Source organism: Heterocephalus glaber, unplaced genomic scaffold, assembly GCF_053883595.1.
Source record: "Heterocephalus glaber isolate CG9 unplaced genomic scaffold, H.glaber_assembly_v1.0 deba00001593, whole genome shotgun sequence".
NCBI classification, from domain to species: domain Eukaryota; kingdom Metazoa; phylum Chordata; class Mammalia; order Rodentia; family Bathyergidae; genus Heterocephalus; species Heterocephalus glaber.
The window spans coordinates 2,121,288-2,136,428 of NW_028258368.1; the positions used below are offsets into that span (position 1 = coordinate 2,121,288).

At 35.9% G+C, this 15,141-nt stretch overlaps 1 protein-coding gene across 2 annotated transcripts in view; it reads left to right on the forward strand.

Moving 5' to 3' along the window:
• The window catches only part of Ipcef1 (interaction protein for cytohesin exchange factors 1), a 158,122-nt gene that overhangs the window by 37,136 nt on the left and 105,845 nt on the right, over window positions 1-15,141 (forward strand). For both annotated transcript variants that reach the window (XM_087193433.1, XM_004856856.4), the window contains one exon: window positions 7,777-7,820. The gene's annotated coding sequence lies outside the window, so the exon portion shown is untranslated. Of the gene's footprint in view, window positions 1-7,776; window positions 7,821-15,141 lie in introns of those variants that run through there.

The following is a 15,141-nucleotide window of genomic DNA, read 5'->3' on the forward strand; positions in this document are numbered from 1 at the left end:
ATTAACAAGAGACCTTAATAGGGCAAATATCTCAGAATACACCTGCCTAAATTAAGCATGAGGAAGAACTCTTGGAATACTTTGGATTATACATGTTCACAAGTGAAAAGTATTCAAGGCCATCGACACATAGTGTTATGATTTGAAGATCTTCTCTACAATTCATATTGAAATTTACTTGCCATTGTATCAGTATTAAGAGGCAAGAACTTGAAGGGGCAAGTAGATCATGACTACTCTGCCTTCATGAATAGATTTATTCCAGGAATGGGTTATCGCATTATCCCAGGAGTTATCCCAGTTATTCCAGGAGTGAGTTTCTGATAAACAGAAAGAGTTTTGCCCAATTTTTGCCCTCTGTCTTGTGCATGCTCACTTGGCCTTTTATCATATTGTGATATACAAAGGGCTTGCCAGATGCTGGTACCATGTTCTTGGACTTCCCTGCCTCCAGAGCAGTGAGTCAAACAAACCTCTATCATTTATAAATAATCTATAGCATTTTGTTATAGAAGCAGAAAATATGGATGAAAACTTGGATGATAGATTATGACTACAATGTTTTCAACCTGGAAAATTTAAATAGAACTTTATGTTAATTTCAACTATGAATCTCTTAATACTTCACAAACCAAACTATTTTAACTGTAATCTATATAATGTTCTCATGTATGCCCCAAGGTAACCGATTGAAAAATATATGCTTTTTTAAAAAAAACTCAGGTGGCTGAGTTAACTTGCTTTATGAATTTGTTGGTTATAAGCAACTTAAATGTGGATCCAAGTCTAACAAAGACGATTACTTTGGGTTTAGGACAGTTGGTCTGCAGTTCCTTTTCTCAGTGGTCAGGAGCCAAGGCTACTTCTCCATTAAAGTCACTCCTAGCTCATAACAATGAAAACTACTATTTTAAAATGTAAGAATTCTTATTTTATGACCTATAAAAGAGGTGTGTCAATTTCATCCAAGAGAAGAGTAATTTGCTGAGGAACATAAACTGTCTGCCTCTTCCAAGCCTATGAGGTTTATGTGTTTGACTTTACACTTTTGGGAGGTCTGGTTTGTTTGTTTGTTAAAGAAAAATTACCTCCCCCCATAGATATTTTCTTTATAGTCCCAAGGACCAAACCCTGGGCCTTATATACACTACATAAGTACTCTACCACTTTTAAATAAATTGAAAATAAATGTTTTCAGAGGTTCATTTGAGAAATCTGAATAAACAAGAATATTCTATGTTTTTGTTTGTTTTTTTGTGGTACTGGGGATTGAACTCTGGACCTTGCGCTTGTGTGGCAGGTGCCAGAACCACTGAGCTAAATCCCTGGCCCAAGAATATTCTATGTTTAACCTAAAATTTCCTGTATTTTGGACATTACCAATAAAGAGACTAGATCTGTGTTTTATTTTTATTTTATTTTATTTTATATTTTTTGGTACCAGGGATCGAACTCGGGTCCTTCCACTTTCGAGGCAGGTGGCGGAACCACTGAGCTAAATCCTCGGTGCATCTGTGTTTTATTTTTAAGGAACCTGAAGAATATTTGTTCTTTCCTTCTAGGAGGGAATAATGAAACATCATAAAGGGCCATGGGAGAAATGCCTTCCACCACTTCTGAGAGCTTGGAAAATGGGTGGTGAGGTGATATTAAGTCTATGGTAGCTTTCATTGATTCTAACAGCTGTAGAAATGGGTTTTCAGGTTTTAAGTAATAAGTCAGCTAATGAATTTTGTGTATTATTCAGGCACAAAATTTAAGTTCTGAAAAAGTTAATTAGAAGAGCAGAGCATCATTATCTTCGAAAGGAAAAGCAATTGTCAAAGCTGCAAGAGCTTTTCAATGAATGCAAACATGCCCTGCAGTCCAAAGTGAAAGCGACAAGTGTGAGGTGCCTGTCTCCCCAAGGCTCCTGGCAGCCTCTCCTGGGTTCATCTCCCACCCTGCCTATTGATGGGTGTACAGCAGGTTCCCAGCTCAATAAAGCACTCTTGGAGGGCTGATAAATAGAGGTTTTTGGAGGCTAACAACTGGCAATAGCTCTTTAAGGCATGAATGATTCCCAGTGTTTCTTTGAAAGAAATAACAGTATTACCTCTCTGTGGTGATGCACTGGGATAAATAGAAACATGGGCATCTTTCCTTCCTTTGATGCTCTGCTGCAGGTACATGGGTAATACTGATGTTGTAACAGTAGGAGTTACTCATTTTCTTTTGAAAGAAGAGACCCTTTACTGTTCTTCCTTCTTTAAAGGAAGATTGCTCTCCACTGCTTTGCCTTCTTTGGGTGTGAGTCAGTTTTTCAGTTGAGTTAGCCAGGCACAGTGCTTCTTCTATGAAGGAATAAAAATGTCCTTTTGATTTGAGATTGTGTAATGGACTATGATAACTCATGAAATGTTTGGAAAGGCAAAGTTAAGCTGCTGGCTTAAATTTAGCTTAAATTATTAAGATGTTCTATACCAATTAATTCTAAAAAGACATTTTGAGAACAATTTTGGAAATTGTTAAGTCAATGTGGTGTGTATATAAAAGCTCACTATAATATATTCTGCAAAATGTCCTCAAATTATTTTTAGAAAAAACTTTACAGTTCTATAAAATTGAGCTGGAAAATTCTGAGCCCTACATTTTCCTACTAACAGTGAATTTTTAGTTCAAATAATCTTTGTGCTCTGTCCAAAGGATGTAGAAATATTAAACAATGAATGACATATTTCAGATAGTCCCATTCACTGAGCCTCAAAAATGTTACCGGTCATGTTCTCAAAAGCACTTCTGGTTTTATACTCTGGCTTTTGGGGCCTGAAAATCTACATGTGCACTTTCATATTACCTTGCAGCCTGGGGCCTCATGCTCAATAACTGAGATAAGGAAGGAATGCTCTTTAGAGAATTACTGCTCATTATGTTGCTGCCCAAAGCCACATACATGCCTGGTAAAGCCAGTGGAAAGTCAAAGGCTCTGCTGTGATGAAAGGGTCTAAATGTGACTTGTCAAGCAGCTCAAATATTAGCTATACTCTTCAGCCATGCAAATCTCTGAGCTTAGGCCTTGCAGACACAAAGCTGTGTGTTATACACAACATCTCTTGTTACGTTACACATTTTCAAAATGAACAGAAGAAAATGGATGAGGAACTATACGATGGGTGAAGAGTGGGCATCTGCGGATGAGGGTCAATTTTTGTTTTATTCCTTTTGTGTTTTATAGTCTACACCAATGCAAATATATACACATATATATATATATATATTTGTAAATATCAACACAACTTAGTTTTCTAAAGTGAAATAGGTGCTGTAGTGATTGCAGGGCCAATGATAGAGTCAGGGCATGGTAAGCATGACTGCTGAATGCATCTTGCTCGATGATGTGAACAAATTGTTATGTTTGGGTATGATTTGGGGCCTAAATTATACTGGTGGGAGGAGTGGTGAGTCAAGCCTGCTCCATGCACAAAGGGCCAAATAACTAGAAATGCAATGACCGTGGACCAACAAGGAAGAGCAGGGAGCACCATCATATAACACGCATTTAGGATCTCCTGTCCACCCCTCCTCTCCACCATCACTGAGGCCTTCTCAGCTTCTCTCACTTTCCCTAAGGCGCTGATGCTGGTATTTGGTATTTATTTGGACAGCATCTTATGTGCTACACATATTTTGGTCAGGAAGCGGTACAGGGGGAGAATTTTTTAGGTGTCAGAAGTTGACACAGAAGAAGTTCTACCCTGGGAGATTCTAGAATGTGTGCTACAGCTTTAGGGTAGGCTAAGGGGGTTGTGAGGTATGAGGGAGAAGCAGACAAACAAATAGCAAAACTGAGAAGTGACTTCTCTTTTCAGCACTGTCCTGCTTTCTTTTTGTCCTTGTCTTCTGGGAGCTTCTTTCGCCTTCTGCCTGTAATCTGGTCCTCATGCTGATCTCTGGCTGGTCAAAGTCTCATAATAGCACAATTTTGAACTTGCTTACCCATTCCTTTCCCTCTTACTTCCTTTCTCCCTGTACTTTGCTTTCTCCTCCTCCAATATATACATAGAGTTCATAGTATATCAAGACTCAGAACACTGCAAAGCTTGAGAGTCTTGAATTTTGGCTCCTTTATGTAGCTAATGATTCAGAACAAATATTTTGAACAATGTTATGGAAGAGTTTTTAACATAACCTGCTAAGCTAGGCTATAGCCAACAACCTGCTGAGTGAGTGTGTATGAATGCTTGCAGGGTCACCTTCTAGTTCACAAAGAGCATTTGGTGAAATGCTGGACCATTGCAGAAAGTTCAGAGGCTCAGAGGTGTGACCAGGTGCACTGCAAGCTGTCCAAGAGCTGTGGAGAAGAGGGACTAAACTTTCTGCAGTTGTGGTTTAGACACACACAGGTGTGACTGACAGATTAAAGGCTGGGTGGGAGGGAGAGCCAAGTCAAAGCCTGGCCAAAGTCAAGCCAAAGCAACCAAAGAAGCCCAAAAGTGTAGGAGGAGGCAGGGGCTGCTGCTCACCAGCCCAGATGCTCCTCTGCTTTCTGTTCCCCAACCTATGCTCAAAGGAAAGTGTGTGCCCCCGTGGAAAGTCCTTGCCCAGGTCATGATCAGAAAGAGCTGGGCTGGAGATTTAGCTCTGTGTTTCCACTGCCTGCCTTGCAAGCGCAAGGACCCGAGTTTGATCTCTGGTACTGAAAAAAAAGAAAAGATTTGTCGACATGGGGGAGGGTGTCTTCAGGAAGCGAGGACAGCCCAGGCAGCACCCCGAGCGCTGGAGTGGCAGCTGAACATAGCAGGTGATGTCAGCCAGATCCCAAGGAGCATCTGAAAGATGGAAATAAAGTCAGCAACAAATGTCATCAGGTTGTTCTGAAAATGAAATAATTAAAACATATCTAGCATTTAGTAAATGCTTGCAGAAATTAAATTGCAACCAGAGAAAATACCTGTCAGTTATTCTTTTATCATTGCTCTTTTGTGAGAATCTTTCTCACTACATTAGTTTTTATCTACTTCTATCTTCTACTTATTTTCAAGTGGTTATAATAAAATGGATTTGGTCTTGTTTTTGTTTTTAAGTAGAGAAACTATTTTGCAAGATGTATTTTAAAAGAGTTACATTAAACCTGAAATGGGTTGAACTTGAGCAAAGTTTCGAAAATAATTGTGTCTCAAATTTGAATTTCTATTGCATAAAAATTTAGGCACTGATATCATTCTTTGCTTTAGGAAGATTACAAGAATAACTAATAACCCTTGGGGAGGTTAATATATTATTGAAAGTAGTAATTTTAACATTTTTTAACTCATGTTCAAAGATATAATTGGAATAATTTTCAAGAGACATCAGTCTTTATTTCTTAGGAAATTACAGTGATTAAATTAACTGCTGCAGTTTCTCTTATTATTATTGGAAGATAATAGGAGTCTGTTGAGGATTAGTGAGGAAAATGAATGATACATGTTCTGTTAAAGACTTCACAGTTGAAACATTTCTTTCCACCTTCTGTCTTGCCATGATTTATATACTCAAGGCATAATCATCAATGCAGTGGTCTTTACTGCACTTGGCCTAAAACAATTCAAATGAAGGATGAGAATGATGCTTTTGGAAGGATTAAAGCATACATTTTTCTTTTTAAAGGGATGCATCACATGCTAATTCAGAAGAGAATCATGTTACACTTGAAAAACTCTGTAAACAGTGAAGGAGAGTTCAATTCCTTCTTTGAGTGTTTGTCAGGATTTTGTCCCTGTTTCTCTGAGAAAGTGAACACTGGACAAGACTATGATGTCATGCTAATTACTAGGGTCTTTTAAAGTGCCCTGTCACTCTGACATGAGTGATTGAAATCACTGAGTGTTAATGAAGTTGAGCATGGGTCAATGCATGATCCGTTATCTCAGGTGAGGCTTTCTGGAGGTAGTAAAGTGGTTTTTATCAGTGGAAGGTAGCACCCTATTTTCTTTAAGGTCTTTCCAAACTCAAAATGATACACATAGTATACCTGAGTCTAATACCATTCAGATATGCACCCTTAGTCACCCTGTTCTGAACTTGCATGGTATTGCTTTTTAAATTTCAATATTATTGTATAATCTTTACCCCCTAAATAACTCTGACCCATAGGGTGAGGAGACATGTTGGTGTTTTTTCTGGCTAGAATGTGTACTTAGAAATTTGTGTTGTTGGTTGTGACTCAAGTTATATTGATAGATTCCTAAACTGTTTTTGACTTGAACCTTAACTAAACAACACTGGGATTGGAAGGCCCAAAGGCAAAAATAAAATAAGAAAAATTACCTAATTTCATATGCTCCAAAGTCTACTACTAGCAGGCATGGTGGTACACATCGCTATTCCCAGATACTTGGAAGGCTGAGATAAGAGGACCACAAGTTCAATCCCAGTTTAGGCAGCATAGTGAGACCTTGTCTCAAGATATAATAATAAGGGTCATGGATGTAGCTCAGTGATGAGCACTTGCCTAGCATGCAGAAGGTCCGGGTTCAATCCCTAGCATTACAAAGAAAAAAGAATGCTGATTACTACATTGTGAAATGCTGCTCTCACTGCTTTGGAAAGTAGAAGGCTATGACATACAATCCTGTTCTGGGAGAAAGGAAGAGCTGGGGTATTATTAGTTTCACCAAATAAAAAGGCAAAAGCATGAAGAAAAACAATTACTCAGCATTTAATATGGCTAACACTCATTTACTTTTACATTAATACTCCTTTATTTTACATTCCTTTTTAAACTACTATAATTTCAAATTACTATATTTGGAAAATATTTAGATAAAGCATAACATTATACAACCTTATACATAATTTAACCCAACAAAATAAGAAGTATAAGGCTCAAAGTTTGAACAATGAAGAAAGGCTGTACAAGGGAAAAAATTAATATATTTTTTATTCAGGCTGCATGAGAGAAAAAAGATTGAGATATATTTGATATCAAAATAGGTCTCGCATTCTAGGGCAATATTTACAATGTTACTGTCTTTAAAGTTGGCTGCAGACATAGTCTTCTGGTTCCCTGAGTATAGATAAGTTTCTATTCAAAATAGCAATTCCCCACGAGGAATGTGATCATTATGTACTGCAAATATACTAATAAAAATAAAAATTGAAAAAACTTAAAAATAAAAAAGGTCTGGGATGTAACTCAGTGTGCAACAACTGGCCTGAACTCTACCAAACTGCTAATTATCAAACACAGAAGGAAACTATAGACCACAGCAACAGAGTTGGCCCTTTGTATCCATAAGTTCCATTTCTGAGAATTCAACCAGCCTTGCCTCAAAAAATATTTCCCCCAAGTTGTATCCCAAGTGCTGGACATGTATAGTTTTGTGTTTTTTTGGCATTTGTTTTTTTCTTTAAATAATATGGTATGGTAGCTATCCATGTAACATTCACATTGCGTTAGATACAATACTTAGGATTTGAAGCATACTGAAGGATATTATATGGAAACATGATACCATTTTATATGAGGAACTCGAGCATCTGTGGAGTTTGGAATTCTTGGGTTCCTAGAACTAATCCCTCATAGATGTTCTAGGAGTACTATGAATAAAATGGTGATCAAAATCCTTCTGATCAGAAAGAACACTTTTGCTGTGGGATAGAACTTCCTATCTCATTCTCTGGGAGAGACCATGCTGATCAACTTATATGCTGTTGCCTGTTTTGGGTTGATGCAGCAGGACTCTGACATCCTCCTGGGTAGTTGAGTCCAGGCAGAGATCTCATAATTCCCTTTGTTGTCTTTTTCTTGTATAGATCAGAGGCAACAGAACTGGACTAAGGACATTCCTACTTTTTTGGTATGTATTTAAAAAGTCTTCGAAACTAGTTCTTTCTCTTAGCGACATTTATAACTTGAAAACCATTTGCTCCACTTTATTACTTTAATTTATAAACTAAATTAGCATAGGCTAAGTATGTTTATCCCTAGGCTAGGATTTATGCAGAGGGAAGCTAATACATTTGATAAATTAACAACTATATTTTTTGTCCTCTAGTTTTCCCTTGAAAATGGATTCTTGGTGATGATAAGTTTTCAGGGAGGGAACTTTTTAGTAAAGCAATTTATTTATTTTTGAATTAATTTTTTTCTGCTCCATTTAGGGTAAGGAGCATACTATAACTATCAAAGTACCAGAGACCCACAATTATGTTAAGACTATTTCAAAAGCAACTGAGTGTTTAGATGTCCAAATGTAAATCAAATGCTTTAGAAGATGGGATATTTATGAATCTAAATTTATTAATGATTAAAAAACATTTAGATTTAATAATTATAATATAAAATTTAAGATTAAAAGGAATATCAGGATATTCTTGCTTCACAAATTTATCCCTAATGATTTAGGCAAGACTAAAGTTTACAAATACATCAGTAATTCTCACCCTTCCTTTGATTTTCTATTTACAAAGTAATTTTAAACGATTATTCTGTTTTAGCTCATGTCTGGAACATCCATCTTTTCTTTGGTTTAATTCTTATTTTAAATAGGTGAAACATAATTCTAAATAAAGCTTGCAAGGAAAATACTCTTTGTTTTTTTGAAAAAGTCTAGCTATGTAGTTCAGGCTGGCCTTGAACTCTCTATGTAGCTTAGGCTGGCCTTGATCTCATAGAAATTCTTCTGCTTCAGCCTCGTGAGTGCTGGGATTACAGGCATGTGGCACCACACTTAACTAAGAAAAGCATTCTTTTCACAGATATCTATAAAGGTACTTCTTTTTATGACTTTATGGAGTAAAACCAAAGCTCTGATAATTGTTCAGAAAATATTAGTTTATAAATTTATATATAATTATTATTTTATGATCCAGGTAATGATGACAGTTACAGTAATCACTACTGTATTGGTTAGAATTCTCTACAGGAATAGACTCAATATGAATATATATGAAAGGGGATTTGTGACACAATCAGAAGTGTAGTGTGCAATGGCCACCTGCATGCTGAAGAGCCAGAGGATCCAGTTAACTATTCAGTCCAAGAAGGTGGAAGCCTCAGAACAAGAAGAATGAAGGATGCAGTACAGGTCCAAGACTAATGGCCCAGAAGCTCCCTGGAGACTCATTATTGTGAGTCTATGTTGAAAGACCATGTGGAAAGACTGAAGAAGCAAGGGCCTGATGGAACTAGCTAAAGATGCATTTATTCAAGCAGAATGGAGGTTTTCAAATGCAGACCAACCTCCTGCTTGTATAATTTGTATTTATCTAATGGCTAGATGTTGATTATTTTTTTCATGCATTTCTTGACTATTTGTACTTCTTCTGAGAAGTACATTCACTTTAATTGCCCATTTTTGATTGGTTCTTTTATTTTGGGGGTCTAATTCTATTGAGTTCTTTATAGATTCTAGATATTACTCCCATGAGGAGTAGCTGGCAAAATTTTTTCACATTCTATAGGTTGCCTTTTCATTCTGTTGAGTGTTTTGCTGTGTGGAAATTTATCCACTTCATTGCCTATCTGTCTGTCTATCTTTCTGTCTGTCTGTTTGTCTGTCTCTATGCTAGAGCTCAAGCCCAGGACTACATCCACTCCAAGCAAGCACTCTCTGACTGAGCTATATCTTTAACCCTTCATTTATTTTTAAATTCAAGTATTTTTTGTAGTGTGAGATTTTATTTTCAGACATACAGACTTTTAAAAGCTAAGCTCTATAATTTCTATAATTATTGCTTTATATCCAGAGGACATAATAGCGGTTAAATGAAGTCTGGAATTTATCAAGACTTCCTTTGTAGTACAGTACTTCATCAGTTTTTTTTACATTGTATCATGTGTCTGGAAATGAATGTGTTATTCTGTTTTTCATGTAGTTCTATGCATACAATAGTCTGAATTACTAATTTGTGTCAGTTGGGTCATGCACATATGTATTTTTTGCTTGCTTAAACTATTGACTTCTAAGAGAAATATGCTATAATTGTTGAGTTTTTATAGCTCTCTCCAGTTCTATGAGCCATTATTGGTTAATATATTTTAAGGCAACATATTATATGTCTATGAAAGTTGTATTTTCTGACTCTATTTTTTAAAAACAATCTGTAACATCCTGTCCCCCCTCCCTCTCATCTATCTATCTCCATGGATTCAGTATTTTCTATTTTTAGACATTAAAATTGTCAACACAGCTTTCTTTTGGTGTAAGCTTGCCTGGGTATTTGTTTTTATCTTTAACTTTTCATATCCTTTGGTTTTCTGTGTTTCCTCTTTTAGTAACATTTCTCCTCTCTTTTTAAGAAATCTTTTATTATGAAGAATAACTTACATACAAAAGATCTCACAAAACAAATTTGACCAGCTTATGATTTATCATAAAGCATAAACTCTTGCTATTACTGCTTGAGTCAAGAAATAAAACTGCTTGGACATAATAGTGCCCTCTTGTGCCCCTTCCAATAAATAACTGCTGACATCTCCCAAAGGTAACCATTTTCCTGCCATTTGTGTGTGCATTCCTTTGTAATTTTATGACCCAAGAATATTTCCTTAAATACTATGAACTAGTTTTACCTATTTTATATTGACAAAATTATACAGTTTACATTCTTTTGAATCTGTTGTCTTTCACTGTTTTGTCATTGTGGATACTAGTAGTTTTGTTTTTTTTTTTTCCTACATAATCCATTATATGACCATACCATGATTTATTTCTTCACTCTCTTATTGCTTGGTATTTGGGTTGTTTTTTAATGTTTTGGATGGTGTTAATAATGCTGCTGGTAATATTGCCATCCACTGGATACATATCTGACTGATGCATTTATACCTAATAGTAAAGCTTATGTGTCATAGACTACTCAAGTGATCAACTTTGGCAGACATTGACAGTTTTCTGAAATGGTTCCCCACCTGCAGAGCTTGAGAGTTTGTATTGGTGCTACATCTTTTCCCACACTTGTGTCTTTAAAACTTCGCTGTTTGAATATTTAATATTTTTTATTACAGTTTTGTCTTTCATTTTTCTGCTTGTTAATGAGGTTAAGTGCCTTGTCATATATATACTAATCAATTGCTTATCCTTTTTTTGAGAAATGTCAGTTTTTTCCTCCCATTTTCCCTTGGGTTTTGGTTTGAAGGAATATTTATATATCCTGGAAAGATAGCTTTGTGGTGGTTATATGTATAGCATATACTTTCTCTTATCCATTTGCTTACACAATCCGTACTGTTGTGTCTTAGTGAGCAGAAATTCTTAGGTTTGGTATTTTCCAGCTTACCAAGCTTTTCCTTTATGATGAGAACCAGCAGAGAAATGGCAATATTTTAAATAAATGATAATATGATAATTTATTAATTCAGAAAATGAAATGATTCTTACTTGAAACCATATAAAAATTAATTGCAAGTAGGTTTCTTATTTCAGGTGCAAGGAAAAACAAGGAATGTTCTGGAAGAAAAAGTAGAATAATATTATGACCATTTTATTTTATAATTAACAACAAAGAAATATCTCTTTATAATATTTAAAGAATATATTTTCCAATTAGTGAACATGATATATCCTTTCATTTAGCCATATCTTCTTTTGTTTCTTTTCATAGTATTTTATAGATTTCTTCAAAAAAACCCTTACATTTCTTGGGCCAGGGATATAGCTCGGTGGCGCCATGCCTCCCTGGCAAGTACAAGGTCCTGAGTTTGATTCCCGGTATTGGAAAAAAACCAGTCTTACACATCTCATTTTTGGACTCATTTGAATGTACATGAAATTCATGATGTTAGTATGTATATATTTTCTTGGAAATTTTATTTTCAAACTGTTGCTCATATGAAGACATGTGATTGATTTTTAACATACCAGCCTTGTATATAATAACTTTCCTAATCCACGTTACTTTTAATAATTCATATATAGATTCTTGGCACATGTAAAATAATATCATCTGAAAATATTGACAGTCTTCTTTTTTTTTTTTGGTACTGGGGATTGAACTCAGGTCCTTGCGCTTGTGCAGCAGGTGGTGAAACCACTGAGCTAAATCCCCAGCCCAATATTGACAGTCTTAATTTCTTCTCTTTTAATCATTGTAAATCTTACTTTTTAACTTAATTTTTATTGGCATATTTTTGCAATACATGAAATTTACATTTATTTTGGAGACTTGATATATCTATCTATCTACACACACATATATATATCCTTAAGATTTACCATGTCTTAATCATTTTCAGTACACTTTCCTTCTCTACTATCTCCTTTCTTTCATTCTCTTGGTCCCCTTACCCTATAAGCCTACCTTTATTTTACTTTAATTTATGTATAATTGGGTTTCTCATTGAGAAAAAACATGCAATCTTTAGCTTTCTGTGTGTGAATTATTTCACTTAACGTTATGGTCTAAATGTACATTGATTTTCCTACAAATGACTTGAATTTATCCTTCTTTATGGCTGAATAAAATTTCATTATGTATGTATACCACATTTTCTTTATCCATTTCTGCATTGATTGATATTGAAGCTGTTTCCAGAGCTTAGCCATTGTGAATTGTGCTGCTATAAAAATGGGTATGCATACATCAGTATACTATGTATTTTTAATAGAACTTCTGATACAATGATAATGAACATCTTTGGCTTATTCCTGCTGTCACAAGAGAAGGCTTCAATATTTGACCATGCCATGTAAAGGAAGATGTAAGAAGTTCCTTACTGAAAATAGCAAAGTAAGAACTTTGTTTTGTCCATGTCAGGCATTTGAAAAGGCCTTGAGAAGGGCTTTGCAGTTCATCTTGCTGGGGTGGCTCTACTTCCACAATCCAAGATCACTTTTTCATCCACTCATCTGGACCCTTGGAACCCCCATGCTTCTTCTTCACACAGCATTCTCTTACCAGGGCCTGATTCTTTATAGGATGGCGGTCTCAGAGTGTTTGACCTTTGTAATGTCAGTCAGTCTTCTGCTAGTCTACCTGTTCCCCTCTCAGATTTCAAACCCTATGGGCTTGAGCCCGAGAAGTCATATAAATTATAACTGCACATATATATTTAAGTTTAAAACTATTTCTAATCTATGCTTTTGCCATAACACAATGGGACAGAGAAAAAATAGGTGATTCCTTACATTTTGTGATGACAAATTTTTAGTTTTGAAGTTAGAGGGAGTTATCTAGGGTACGGGGCAAGAGTGCTTCTGTAAACTGGGGCAAGGAGAATGCAGTGTGTAGGTGAAGAGCGTGTGAGAAAGTGAATGTGCCCTGAAGAGTGTGGGTGGACCACAGGAAGCTGGCTGGAAAGACATCTTTGACTTCACCTAATTAAATAGCCCATAGACAAATGGAAAATATCACACACAAATTCTATAAAGAAATGGAAACAAAAAATTAAGCACACACGTTTAGGAAAAGAAGTACAGTGGTTGGACAATTCCAATCTGCTCTAATTTCTGCATCACTTCTTGGAACTTAATTCAGTGAGACAATTTAGTTAAAAACAAAAAAAAATACTTTCTTGAGGAAAAACCAGAAATTATTCTTTTGTAAAGTTTAAATTCTCTAGGTTTATGATTCTAGTAGTTTAAAAGTGCTATATTGAAATTAAATAAATGTTAAGTTACTGAATCAAAATGATGCTTTAGCCTTTTGTCTCAAACTAAATGTACTTACCCGGTTTTCCACTAGGTGTCTCTTTGTATACATGTTACAATTCCGGAGAGAGCTAATCTATTCTTGAAGGGATTAGCTACATGTATTGTCTTAAAAATATCTCAATTTTGGAAGTAGTTAAGAATGACTTCAACAGAACAGTTCCTATTAAAAAATAGAATAGTTTGTCTTTGCTACTTCTCTCACCTTTAATATAGAAACTTAGGAGACACAATTGTCAGCAAGTGCAAACTTCAGATCGCTGTGCCTGTATTGTTATCAAGGTAATAGGATGGAAGCCATAGATTCAGTAATCTGCTTGTTCAGGATACCAACTAGAAAAGCAATCTCACATTATTTATAAATGAAGCCCCAAGGATTTGCAGTTCCAAAACAAGCTGTGTTTTGCTGGCCAATACCTCTTTCTAGGAGCTGTGTACCCTGCTTATCAGATTTCATACCACCGAACGGCAGCTGATCTGTGATTCCACATGCAACACTGTGGGCAGCTGCGTTACAACTTTGAATCATATTTGTCACTCACTGAAGTGTCTACATTTGTCAACTAGCCTACCTATTGTAACCTGTCCTAAAGTTGAGACAAGATCAACTATTTATTAAGTGCCTACTGTATATCTAGCCTGTATTATCTATAAGAATTATTGGATTCATTAATCTTTTGAGGATGCAGTAATATTTACTCTTTGCAGAAAAATCAAGCATGGTGTTGAGCACTGCTGATTGCCAAAGCTTCATGAAATCTGAAGACCTGAATTCAAATTCTTGCTTTATAATTTGCTAGCTACATAAACTAATCTACCTACTCAGTATGTTAGTTTCTTTATCTGCAAAAGAAGAGGTGATATAACTTTATAGAATTGTTATGAATACTGAAAACCGTTTGCAATAACCCTGCTCAATATCATTCTAAGAGCCTCCAAAAGGAGTCACTCTATTTTTGATAAAGCCAGTCTTTCCCATGGTTTTGTACAGCTGTTTAGCGGCTTATGGTCTCTTAACTTTCTATCTCTCTAGGCTTTGGGCCCTACCTTTGCAAAATCACAAAGCACATTAAAGTGATACTTTCTGAAGAAAGAGCTAGCCAGACTAAATACTCCAATTCCTGAGCAATGTGTGCAAACTGCTGGCAGCTAATACATATATTTGTTTTTCTTGTTTTGGCCTTCTTCTAGCCAGCAACGGTCCCATTGCATAGACTCCTGCTGCATGGGTTATCTACTGTCTTTGGTAAAAAGAATGTTGAGTCAAATTTTGGCAAGACTGAATTAAAGAGATTGGCTGCCTCAGAGCAGTGTACACACTGTCTGGATTTCATGAACAAGAAAAACATGGTACTTTCCATGGAGAGAAAGTATAATTATTAGTCATATGGAGAAATTGAGGGATGCAAGTAGCAGAAGGCAAAGGCAATCATTTTCCATGTTTGTCTGGCGCATCTTAGAGCATTGCATATGGTCTTGCACCTATAGGCTTCATTGAAGTGAGCTTAGGAACAGGTGAGGTTATTTC